The sequence below is a fragment of the Anas acuta genome, chromosome 16 (genome assembly GCF_963932015.1).
Source record: "Anas acuta chromosome 16, bAnaAcu1.1, whole genome shotgun sequence".
Classification (NCBI taxonomy): Eukaryota; Metazoa; Chordata; class Aves; order Anseriformes; family Anatidae; genus Anas; species Anas acuta.
In genome coordinates this window covers 9,733,315-9,745,794 of record NC_088994.1, presented here as the reverse complement: position 1 = coordinate 9,745,794, position 12,480 = coordinate 9,733,315, and the positions used below count along the sequence as shown (strand labels likewise).

Below are 12,480 nucleotides of genomic sequence, written 5' to 3'. Positions count from 1 at the left end.
AATGAATCAAAATCTGATAATTTACCCTGAATAATATCCTGACACAGCCCACAGGGAAGCTATTACTCTGTCCCAAACCAATACTTTCACTGTAGCAAAACCCCAATGTCAACCTCTGAATTTCCACCTGGGAGTAGGAGTCTTGCCTGTTGAAATGGGGGGCAGCCATCCAAGGGGTGCGCACAGAGCCTGCCCTGCACTGTGGGATCAGGTCTTGCAGAATGATAACAGGTTAATTAAAATAAAAATAAAAGCAAAACTCCTCTTAAGCATGCTGAAGTGCTGTGGGGAAGTCACAGCTGCTGGAAATGATTGCAGCACCATTAAAGCAATAGCATGCTCCTATAGGCACCAGCTGAAACTCTGGCTCATACACATCTGCCCAGGTTCTGCATGAAGCTGGGGCTGAACCCCTGCTCCCTTGTCCCCCCAGAAGTGAGGCATGGAGGGGAAGGCACTGCAGGTAAGCAGACACTCAGCTCTTCCTTACATGTACTGCACTTGGCAGGTTTTCTCCCCCTGGCTGGCTCTCAAGAGTTGCCTGCCTGTGAGCCGAGCATTGGCAGCGCATTGACAAAACTTCCCTTCGGGGATTGTTTGGGGAATTTTGGCGCAAGTCAGCGTGGCAGAAGTTGGGGAATCTGTGCAAGGAGACAGCACTTGGGGCTTGATTTTTTTGAAAGTTACTTGAAAGCTTCTTAGATCCGGGGAGTGTTTTTCTCTTCCCCCTCCCCCTTCAGCCCAGAGCATCGATGGCAAATGTTCATCACCTGTTTGCGCAGCGCCTGCCCGCTCCCGCACAGTTGCAAGAACGTCACTTCTGCAAGAACAGGGAAGCAGAAAAATGTAAATCAAATAAACAGAACAAATGCAGGGAAAGCGATCAGGTTACCGGGCAGTTGTGAAAGGGGAAAAAAAGCTAAAGCGTTTTGAAGTAAAGCAATATTGTGGTGTCTGAGAACTGATTCTCAAAATGGGGAAGCACAGTCACTGCTGGTGGGCAAGAGCGTTTGAGGCAGCTATCTCTGCTCAGATCAAGGAATACTTGTTCCCATTAACTAGCATTAGAAACCAGTGAGATCTGGCAACATACCAGGCCTTTGTCAACTGTCATGCAAATACCCCGTTTCAAACAATCGCTTGTCCTTTTTTTTTATAAGCTTTCATATGCGCATTTTTGTCATACCAGCCCTATGGCATTCAAAACGCTAAGAAGCCTCCGATTTTTTTTTTCCTCCTGCATTTCTGATACAAGGAGGAAGTGTTGATGAAGGTGCAACTGTAGGAAGAAACAAGTAATGATAACAAAGAGAGCGAGCTCAGGGAATTCATTGTGATCAGATTAGGAAGAAGAAAAAGCTGCAGCCATCCCAGAATGGTAATACAGCTTCAGTGATCAATATTAGCTCCCTATTTATAGAACACCTTTCATTCAGATGTTGTGTGGTGTTTATAAATTAATAAACACACGTGCAAGAATCCCATCATCCATTATTAACATATCAGCAGTTTCAGCTTATGAGAGTCAATTATTATTTTTAACCCTGAAAGTTTTTAACAGACCCACAAAATCAGTTTTTGTATCCCATTCTCTCTGCCCTGCAATTCGGTCTTTTAGGTGCTGTAATAGCACTACTGCTGAAGGAGAGGACACACCCTAAGATAAATAGTTTTGCAAAAGAATTTGTGCAAAAATTAATTTAACCAGTCCCATAGCATCTCTCAGAGTCTGGGGCAATCTGACATAGGAACCCATATAAGGACCCCATATTCATGGGGTCTTCAGTCCCTCCGTTACTGCTGTCCTAAGGCAGATGATTTTGTGTCCTTGCCCATGGTTCAGTACCCAGGGCTCTGCCTTCATGTCCAGGTCCAGGCAGCAGTGACCCCCCCTCCCCTCAGCCCTTGGGTGCATGTGGAATACAGAACAGGAGGGAATTCCCCAGGAGATGTCTCCTGCAGTTTGAGAAACTCAGGTGGGCTACTTCCAGTGTTTTGGTGATAATACACAATGTGTATTGAACCATGTTGTAAATAATATTATTAGTCTGCCTGAAATTTCTATTCCATTTGTTTAAGAACAAAACAAAGAGAAGGCTTTTAATGGAAGGCAAAACGGAAGACAACCCTCAAAAGAAGAAGTGAAGAAAAAGGTGGCATTTGAATTACATTTACAGCACTGCACAGGTGTCAGAAGTGAAACACGGCTGCAGAGCTCTTCAGATCTTACAGAGATCACAGGTCTGGGCTTTTGCTGTAGATCAACTTATTCTGTAGCAAGTGTGAATACTTAGAGGGAAGAGTATTTACAAATACAAAATTAAGCATATCATCGTATCAAAACAATGCATTTAGGCTTCAATTTTAGAACCAGTTCAGTGTGTACCTGCCTCTACACATGTAAGCAGCCTGCTCAGAGCTAGGCTTTTAATATTAAACATTTTTTTTATTATTTGACAAATGGTGTTAGATGCTAATTAGCTTGGTGACTGCATTCTTAATTTGCCTTTGCCTGTGCAGTGGAAAGAAGTAGTTTATAAACTGAGAGTGAGAACACTGAAAGACAAAACTAATCAAGGAAGAGAGAAGATTAACAGCCAGTCTCTAGGTCTGCCCCTTGATATTCAGAGTAAAGGGCAGGTGATAGCAGGGAGTACAATTTGGAAAGTTACAACAAAAGTTTAGGGCCTCCGGTCCTGATTACTAAGCACATTTGGGGCAGACTGTACAACACCAGGATCTTCAGTTTATCTTTTCAAGTGGTCTTTTTTTTTTCTTTTTATTAAAAAAAAAAACCACACATATATTTTGTCTTAATTTACTGCACAGTACAAATGTGTGCATGCTTGAAGTTTGCTTCTGTTTTCAGTCCTGAGGAAGAGCTGGTGTGCCTGAAATCCCTCCTCTCTTCTGACTGCATTGCTTCAATGAAAGGTATTACTTCTCTGTGCAAATCTTTATTCTCATTCTAGCACCATAGTAGCAACTCTGTTACTTTCATTACTACTATCAACCAATTCATATGTACTCAAATAAATGGCAGTAAGATCCCAAAGATCTTTTACCCTATGAGTTAAAAGAAAAGAGAACAGCCATATCATGTGCTGTCATTTAGAAAAGGATCCATTTGCAGAACAAAGTACAGAAACAAAACTGTAGGTTGAGCAAAATGAGCTTGGAGAAAGCTATTTATTTATTTATTTATTTATAGAAATCTACGTGCTATCGAACAAGCTTCTGTTTACATGTCTTCTCCTACACTACGTGTACTGTGATAAATGGAAAGAAAAGGCATGCCATGCTTCAAGTCTGTTAAAGTTCATACTCAGTGAAAACAAAACAAAATCAAGGTCAAATAGAAAATCTTTAATAGCTGTACTGTCAGCATGCCTCACAGGACTTGAAATCTATGAGTTTATACACACAGGATGTATGAAATAGAGAAAGGGGGAAAAAAAAACCTGCAGTTTCTTTTGCGTTATAAAAATAAACTGTTCTATGCTAAACGTGCTGCTTATAAAGTAACTAGACCTACACATTTTAGCAGAGTATAAAAATACCTACCAAAATGCGTTTTTAAAGAATGCAGCACTTTGGCCTAGAATGCAAAGAGGGGAGGGGAAAAACAAAACAAAACAAACCCCAAGCTGTTGCTGATGACAGAGGGAGGCTGGTAACTGAATATGCGTTGAGGAGATAGCTGCTAATGCAAGAGCAAGGCACATTCTTGGGGGGGAGGGCGCGGGGCGCCTTGTGCACGGCTACTGCACAAAGTTGCTCCATGGATTATCTGATGTTGCAAGAACCTGATTGCTTGCAGCTTTCTCATCACTGCCTCATCTGTGTCTTCATTTAGTAAACCTAATCATGTGAGCATGTTAGTCAAATTGGAGACCATGCCTAACTACCAAACTGCCCCTGCAGCAGGCGTTTCCTGTAAACATACTACTGTGTGCACTGCTGCAGAGGCAAGAACATGAGAATCATCTGACACGATTGGATTTTCTTTTAGTCGTTGCTGAAATAATGCTGAAAGACGTAATTTGTGTGAAGGGGGAATTCAAAAACAAGCCACAGAACACTGATAAAGCTTTCTCATCAGTCTGTCTATTTTCTAGTCTCAGTCTCAGCTATCTCGCAAACAATTTATGAGCAATTTTGTAAGCAAAGTAAAATGATCCTGATTTTACAAACAGAATTTGCTGTGCAGAAATGAATCCTGTACAATTTTATATCCTAACACATGTCCCAGACACCCAAACTAATTTACAAAGGACTTCTCAAATTTGTTCTGTAGCTTTGAGCCATTAAGTTTTGCTGCGATTGTGGTTTCAAGCTTATCTCCTTTAAAAGCTAAAACATTGTGTATTTACTTTATTTATCTATTCATGCCAGCATAAGGAGAATTTTGTATGACTTGAATGCTAGAGCCAGGGCTTTTAAAAATAAAACCAAAACAAAACAACAAAAACCTGCCTAATTTTTTGTGCTTTGTGAGAAGACTTGCCCAAGATCACACAGGAAGTCTGTGGCAGACTTGGGACTGAGCCCAGATCCCCGAAATCCCATTTGTGCCCTACCCACACAGCAGTCCAGATTTAATAGCTGCCTACGTGTGAATCTAAACTGAGAGAGTCCCTGTGCAAAAGCATGAAGCTTGGCTGATCCCCTGCTCCCAGGTATATTCCGGGCACTGTGCTGCTCAGATCAGTTATTTCAGACAAACGTCCACGCTAACCCTTGAAAGACTTAAACTTAGCTAAAGGCTTCCTGTTGCTTGAGCAGCTTTATGTTCGTTCTCTCTCTCTCTGACAGCCAGTGTTTTCCCATGTGCAGCATGCAGAAGAGCAGGGCTTGAACCAGTTTACAAGACTTTTACTACGTTTTTTTTAATGTAATGTAAATTTACATAATGTAATTTAAAATAACTTAAACACAAATTTATGTACATTAGGAGTTTGGGGACTGAAACCAAACATTTCAGCTTTCAGCAATGTTATTTTATTTTTTTTTTCTGTTCTTATGGAGGAGATTATCACAATTTTGGGCTTGCTGCCTGGTTCCAAAGTCTAGTTTGGAGTTAATATTGCAAGATTGTGTAGTAACATACATGTATAGTGCAGTACAGTAAACACAGGTTTGTTAGTCCTTCCTGTGCTTTTGTTGTCGAAGTTTTTACTTCATGCATAATACATCAATTCCTGAAGCTTCTCCAGAAAGGCAGCAAATGTCCTCAACCCAAGGCAAACAGAGGGAGAAGAAAATCTAAGATTTATTTTTGCAAGTTGCCCCTTGCCTCATATCAAACGTTTCCAGTGCCATGAGCATAAATCATGGGAGTCACTGTGGCTAATCTGTAAAAATAAATTGGATGTTTTCATTTCAGTCATGTAATGTGATATTATATGATGCATTTTGAGGGGAAAAAACAAAAACAAAATTTTAAGGTATGAGCTTCTATATATAAATACATTTATATGTATATATACATATATATTTTCCTGAAAGTTTTTTTTTTCCATGTTTTCCACAGGAAACTGAATATCTCAGTTGATAAAAATCATACAGCTTCTGCATTCTCTATTAAATCATGTTTACAGTCACCCAGAGTCCTTGCTCCAGTGGAGTGCCCCTTGATTTTAAGGGGTATATTTCACCTGGAAAAGTACACTTATAAAAAGGGGTGAAAAACAAAAGGGGGGGAGAAGCAATGGGTGTTGATATGTCACAAAAACAAGAAATATTGTAAAATATGACTCATTGAGTCTTTTAGGTGACAGAGTTAAGATGTTAAGAGCAAAGCACAAGGGTTCTTTTGTTTGTTTCTTTGTTTAAAGTTTGTGGGCACTCAAGTTAATTCTTCAATATAAGGACATTTAAAATGCTGAAATGGGAAGACAGTAGCCAGACTACACTTTTAACAGTCATGATTTTCAAGGGTCATGTGATTGAGAGCACTGGTGGTAGCAAACCTGGTAGCTCACACCCATTTCCAGGGAGATTCTACTTTGTTCTTTCTGCCATGCTTCCATTTGCAGGAAATCGATACCAAAATAAATGTAAGTGGCAAGTCCCGCTGAAGCGCAGGGACCCACTCCCGTGCTTAAACTTGGGAGTGTTTGTGGGATCAGGTTTGGTCACATAGTACAAATTAGTGTGCAGCAACTTACAAAGAAATGCGAAGCTCTTGCAATACAGTGGAATATTTTGCAGGCATGCATAAGCACCTTGCTCAGATACATGATACTGTAAAAATCACAAAACAACAACTTAAAAACAACAACTAAAAATGCTCATTGTGCAACAAGCACTGCATCGGTTTCCTCCTGTATCAATCATCAGGAGGACCAAGTCCTAACAACTTATAACCTGTAAAGAAGCAGGCTGAGGCCACCCCCCATGCTCTCGGTTCACACAGCTGATCCAGAGGTATTTTAACCTTCAGGAAACTAGTAAGGGTGTGCCACCTCCCTTTATGACTAGTTGAAGGTCTTATGCATTGAAATTTTAAAAGTTTGGCCTCGTGTTGTGGTCTTCTTTTCATTAAAAGAATTCCGCTTCAAGTTAGTGTGATGTAAGATTCACATTTGTCAATAAAGATAATTCATCTTCCAGGATGGTGTCGTAAGTAATATTGCCACATTTTGTAATGTTTTTGATTAATCTTTATTTGCCATATAAGTGACCTAAATTTCAGCCTGAGCACTGTTGTTCATTTCAGTCTGGGAGAACAGTTTGAGAAAAGCTTTGTTTGTTTGTTTTTAATGTCAAAACAAAACAAATGTATACTTTTAGTTGCAGTTATTTTAGAAATGTCCTCCATTCAGTCAGGATGATTTTATGTGGAAGCAAATAAGCTCCTGGGTGTGATCTCAACCTACTGATGTGAACTAACCTGACTTTAACAGGTCTCTGTGTGTCTTTGGGGAAAAAACAGGAGGAGAGGCCACATGGAAACCTCGCCTCTTTCTTATCCCATTTACTTGAAGAAGGCGCTAACCTCAGGTCTAGCAGAGATTAAGCACTTTGCTAACAGTATTACAGATTTAATTTAACTCCTAAGAAGCTCCGTGGTTCCAGCTGAAATACTTAAAAACTCTTACAATGAATACTGAACTATTGTAGTGAATCTTCTTGCAGTGAAGTTTTTAATTTATAATTTCTTATAATTAACTCTTATAGTTCCTCTGCTGCGTTTAATTCCACTTTAGTGCCCATACCTTTAGAGAAGTAACACTATGCCACACTCAACAGCCGAGTGTTTACGACCATAGATACATAGAATATATGAGATAATTTGTTGTTGTTTGTTTGTTTTTAAGCCTACACGTTTCCCCTGTTCTTAGGCTGCAAGTGCTTGCCAATCCATAAGGAGAGGTGACAAACTGCCATCTTTCTCTGTTCTTCCCCTCATGGCCAGTACCTCCACGTGCTGGTCGCGTTTATTATTCACTTGGCTGTGCTCTTTATTTATTATTCATTTTACTGTACTCTTTATGGATATATTTATTAAGCTAACTACTCTGCAGCAGTCACGGGTCACCAGGGCAGCGTGCCACCCCGAGCCGGCCCAAGCCGCTTCGCCCCACCGGGGCCCACAAAAGCCCACTGATGGCGGCCCCTTCCGAGGCGTATGGCCGTATTTACATTTACAAAGAGGCAGCCGATGGGGCCCCGGGGGCTGACTTGCGGCCCCCTCGCACACACACACCAGCGCCGTGCCCCACAAAGGCCGGCTCGGCTCACCAGGGGCAACCACCGGCGGCGCTCCAAGGCCCAACGGCCCCTCAAGGGAGCCGCGGAGAAGGCAGCGTGGGGGGAGCATTGCCGGACCGCCCCACTCCTCACTGCCGGCTCCGGGCCGGGAGAAGGCGGGGAAGGGAAGAAGAGAAAGGAGGGGAAGGGAGGCGAGGGGCAGGGCCTGCCGTGAGGGCGGAGCGGGCGGCCGAGGGCTGCCCGAGCAACAGCTGCGGCGGGAGCGGTTTACAAACAGTGCCCCGAACGCCAGCACCGCCGCCGAGTCCGGGCTCCGGCGGCACCGCGGGCGGCCGCCCCCGCTCCCCTCCGTCCCTCTTTGCCCCCACCTCAGGATGCCGGCCGGGGAGGCGGCTCAGGCGCAGGTGAGGGAGGGCTGAGGGTCGGCTGCAGTGAGGGGGGCTCCCCTCTGGACCCCCCCAATCCACTCGTGTCCCCCCCTACTCATATCCTCACGGGAGGGGAGCCACAGCCCCTTCCCCGCGGGGCTGGCTCCCGTGTGATGGAGGGAGGTGGTGGTGGGGGGCAGCACCTCTGCGGGGGGGGTCCCCGCTTTGTGAGGGGCTGGGGGGGCCCCCTCGCGGCTGTCCCGGAGCCTGGAGGGTGTGTGTGTGTGGAGGGGGGGGAGGCTGAGGAGGAGGAAGGGCAGGTGAGGAGGGGGGGCAGGTGAGAGGCGGCGGAGCAGCAGCAGGTAACGAGCCCCTCCCTGGGGGCGGTGGGGGGCGAGCGCAGCCCTTCCCAGCCTCCCTGCCTCCCTCCCAGCCTCTCTCCTTCCCTCCCAGCCTCCCTCCGGTGCCTCCCAGCCTTGCCCGGCTCCTTCCTTCGCCCGCTCGGGGTCGCCTCCCCTCTGCGCCCCCCGCGGCCAGGAGGTGTCCCCAGGTCCCGCTGCGGCCCCTGCCCCTTCCCTTGCTGCCTCCCCGGGGCTCTCCCAGCGCCCAGGCGGGGCTCGGGGGGAGCAGGGGGCACCCGCTTCTTTGTGAGCCCGAGATGGTCCTGGAGGAAGGATTTGGAGTAAGTGGCTCATGGGGCCGGGGATGGGGGGGTTAATGAAAAGTTTATCGATCCGTTTTGCCATTTTTTTTTTCTCCTAAAGGCTAAACCCTTCCTCCTAATTTCCCAGGCATCGTGTTCCTTTCTCTCTTTTTTTTTTTTTTTTTATAAGAGGAATAGGAAGTTTAGGAAATAAATAAATAAGCCCCAACTGACTTCTTAGGCAACAAAGACGTTGCCAAGCGAGGACAATAAAATTCTAGAATATCTAGAGATTGAATTTCACTCCTGCTCCGTGATACTCGCCGGACTTTCTGTTCCTGGGGGTGGAGGGGGGGGGTGTTTATTTGTTTCCCACACAGAAAACCTGCAGCCAGAGTGAGCTGTGTGTACTCTAATGAGCCATCCCATAAACGTGCTGTGTGACTCCCAGTAAGTATCTGAATTGAAGTGTAATAGTTTTGAAGTGGCGGTGAACAACAATCTTTATGCTGTGTTATTGATCTGCTGATGAAAGGCGTTTGGATCTGAAAGGGGTTTAGTTTAGGGTTTTTGTGTGCTTAAAGCTTTTTTTTTTTTTTTTTTAAGGCAACAACACTTTTTTTTTTTTTTTTTTTCCCTCTTTCTGAAATGACCTTGAGAGCTTTAAAACTCCATCAGTTTCTAGCCGGTGGGTTTGAGGGGAAGGCAGTAGCAGAAGCATCTAGTGAAAATCGAAAATAGAAATAGGAACTGAAGTAGGTGCAGTGAAATGTTTTCTTATAGAAGTATGTGAAAAGGGAAGTTTTTGTAAGAATGTGTGAAAAAGAAGAGAGGGAAATAACGCAGTTTCAGATGCAACGAGAGACCGAGCATATCATTCTTCACATTTTATTAGGCCCTGAGCTGCAGGACTGATACGATCTGGAAGACACCGAAATAAAACGCCTAACTACAAGTTGAATAGCAGGCATTGACTTGCTGACCAGGGCTTACATGCTCGTTGCTTGGGGGGGGGCTGGCTCTGTGTCTGCAAAGGTATCGGAGCACCGAGCTATGACAATGGCTTGCAAGCGCTTTCACGCCATGTTTTATTGCTCCTAGGAGCTCCTACTGCCTGTGGGTTTGGGAACACGGCTGAGACTTTAATTCGGGATGTCCACCCTAATGTTCAAGCGTTTCCTGGGATAACACAGAAGGACGGTTTTAAATCAGAAGGATAAGCTGCATTCTTTGGCCGAGGGGGAGGGCAGGGGGGAAAGGGTGGAGGAGGCTTTTTTTTTTTTTCTTCCCCTTTAACTAGTTCTGTAACTGAGTCAATATTTTAAGATCTGTAGCAGGAATGTGGCTTTGTGATCACTGATCTTTCTGCAGCACTTTTGAAAAGGAGCAATACTGTAATTCCCTGCGAAATATTCGGGTTTTCTCTCTTTCGGCTCCCGTTTGCAATCAGTGTGAGTTTTCAAGTTCTGCCTTTTGAGTTTGTTAGGGTGATGAATATGAAAAGCAAATAACTTTAGAAACGCGGTTATTACAGGGATTATTGATTGGCTTGGCCTACAGCCAGCAGCTCTTCTGCCGGCACCGGAGTTGCTGATTTAAATTCTGGAGATTCTTTTAAAATATGTAAGTCTTTGTGCATCGTTAAACAATATACCGGGCTATTTAAGAACAGTAGATCAGTTTTTTTAGTTAAGGTTGTTCAATTATGTCTTCATCGCTTTGGAGTTGGTTGAATGACTTGACATGAGATTAAGCACAACAAAAGAAAAGGCAGGGGAACAACAGCTGCCTGCCAGCACCAGAGCACTCGTATTCCTAGCAGTTAAGCATTTTTACCTTCTAGTACTCTGTGGTGTCAGGTTTAAACGTTAATATTTATATTCGTGTTTACAAGAACCTTAGGCATTTCTGATAACACATCAGGCGCTGAGTCCTGGGTATTCGTGTTTTGGGCTTGTTTGTCTCTTGCGTTTTTAAGAAAACTGCCTTCAGATCTGATACTAAGGAGTGAATTGATCTCATTAACTTTTCAGACAAAAGTAGCAAACAGTCCCCACTAGTTTGTACTTGTTTAGTTACTGTGTGGTAAGAACTTTAAGGTGTGTCCTTAATGGCAGCTGACGATTCTTGCTGAGAAGCCTTGTTTATTTTAGGTAGATGTTTTATACAGAATTTCCAGTGGGACGAATTACTACACTGCCTGCACTTAGCCTTTCTGAAGACTGGCTGTAAGCATAAGAGAATAATTTTACCATGCTGCAATCAGTATATATATTTTTAAATTAAAGTCATTAAGTTTTACTGTGTATTTTGAGGGTTTTCCTACTTCCTTTGTTTAAACATTCTTAAACAGTGCATATCATACATGAATTTAAAACATTCATATGGCACTATTGGGCTGGATTTACATTTAAAATGAGTACCTACGTTCTTGATGATCAAAATAGAAAAAGTATTTCTTTAAATAAGTGGATGTTTTCTGGTTTTGAATGTGGTAAGAGGACTATATTTGTATCTTGTAAACAAAGTTTCATATAAAGTAGTCTTTACAGAATGGCTTCCAGGCTTTGGATTAGAGGATTTTTTCCTTAATTTTAAGTGAATATTTTTTTTTCTTTGTTTTGGTAGGGGTGGGGGGAGCAAGATATAGCACAGGGGCTGGGAAAGGGAAGCTAATAAACTTTAGCACCTTTATCAGACTGTCTTATGAAAGGTTACTTCATTTTGGCTTCCTCTTTCATGAGATCACATTCAAAAATTCCTTTTTGAGCACTTCTAACCTTCAGAAAGTACCTTCCCCTTACTGCTATACTTTCATGTAGAACAGGGTTGCTGGATTAATACCACATTTTATATGAACAGAGTGCTAAGTTATTACTGTGATTAGGGGAAATAATTTCAAAAGGGAACTCTGAGTTTCCCTTGACTGTCAAAACGGTGATTACAATAAACTCTTAATTACAAACTCAGATTTTTGTAACTAAGAAGCTCTGGGGAAACGTTAAGTAAATTTTGACTTCCCTTTGTTCTTGGGGACTTCTTTTTGTCCCAACTCTTTCTAACCTGAATCTTGATATGGAATTCATTGTCCTGGTAAAGGATTCCATGCTCTGGGTATGTAAATACACTCCCTCTTTCCTGTGTTATGAAATGTGCAACTACCACTGGCATATGGAAGGAACAGCCCCGTCCCCCCTTCTCCTCCCCAAGGTAAAATGGGCTAAGCTTTCTTTTCTTTGCAAGCAGCTGAAAGAAGAGTTTGACCTTTGAACTCCCCCTCACACTTCCACCCTGCTTTCAGGATGATTAAATAACCAAGGATATTTGCCTGTGTCTTATGCTTATTTATCTCACTTAAAATGTTCTAATACTTAACTGTTGAGGTATTGTCTTTAAATATAGCAAGATAGTACATTTCAGCTACAGCAGGGCTGCCATTTGCCAGCTCAGCCCTCTTATTTTTGAGACTCTGGATTTAGAACATCAACATTCCAGTAAGATACTCTTTCCACATCTCATAACTACATTAATTTCAAGCTACTATTTGCTTTTAATGGACTCGGGGTCGTTTCTGATGACCCTTGACCCCCCACTTTTAAGGTAACTTTAGTAACCAAAAAGTTGAAAAGAGTTTTTCTTTGTGGCGCATGAATACGATCAGGGGATTCTGCTGACTACTGTATGCATGCTTTTAGAGAGATGTGACTCATACCACAAGAGATTTGCAACTGAAGACAAAAGTAAGGAAAAGGA

The 12,480-nt window shown here is 43.1% G+C and overlaps 1 protein-coding gene and 1 long non-coding RNA gene across 6 annotated transcripts in view; both read left to right on the top strand.

Moving 5' to 3' along the window:
* Positions 1-304: 304 nt before the first annotated feature.
* LOC137865425 (uncharacterized) lies at positions 305-2,775 on the top strand. The gene is made up of 3 exons (XR_011101891.1): positions 305-463; positions 1,871-1,976; positions 2,048-2,775. It is a non-coding gene; the product is annotated as an uncharacterized lncRNA (long non-coding RNA).
* Positions 2,776-7,928: 5,153 nt separating this feature from the next.
* The window catches only part of ZNF217 (zinc finger protein 217), a 28,386-nt gene continuing 23,834 nt past the window's right edge, over positions 7,929-12,480 (top strand). For 2 of the 5 annotated variants that reach the window (XM_068700659.1, XM_068700661.1), the window contains exon 1: positions 7,929-8,120. The gene's annotated coding sequence lies outside the window, so the exon portion shown is untranslated. Of the gene's footprint in view, positions 8,121-8,537; positions 8,767-9,047; positions 9,178-10,041; positions 10,179-12,480 lie in introns of those variants that run through there. The other 3 variants (XM_068700660.1, XM_068700662.1, XM_068700663.1) reach the window with 3 other exon arrangements.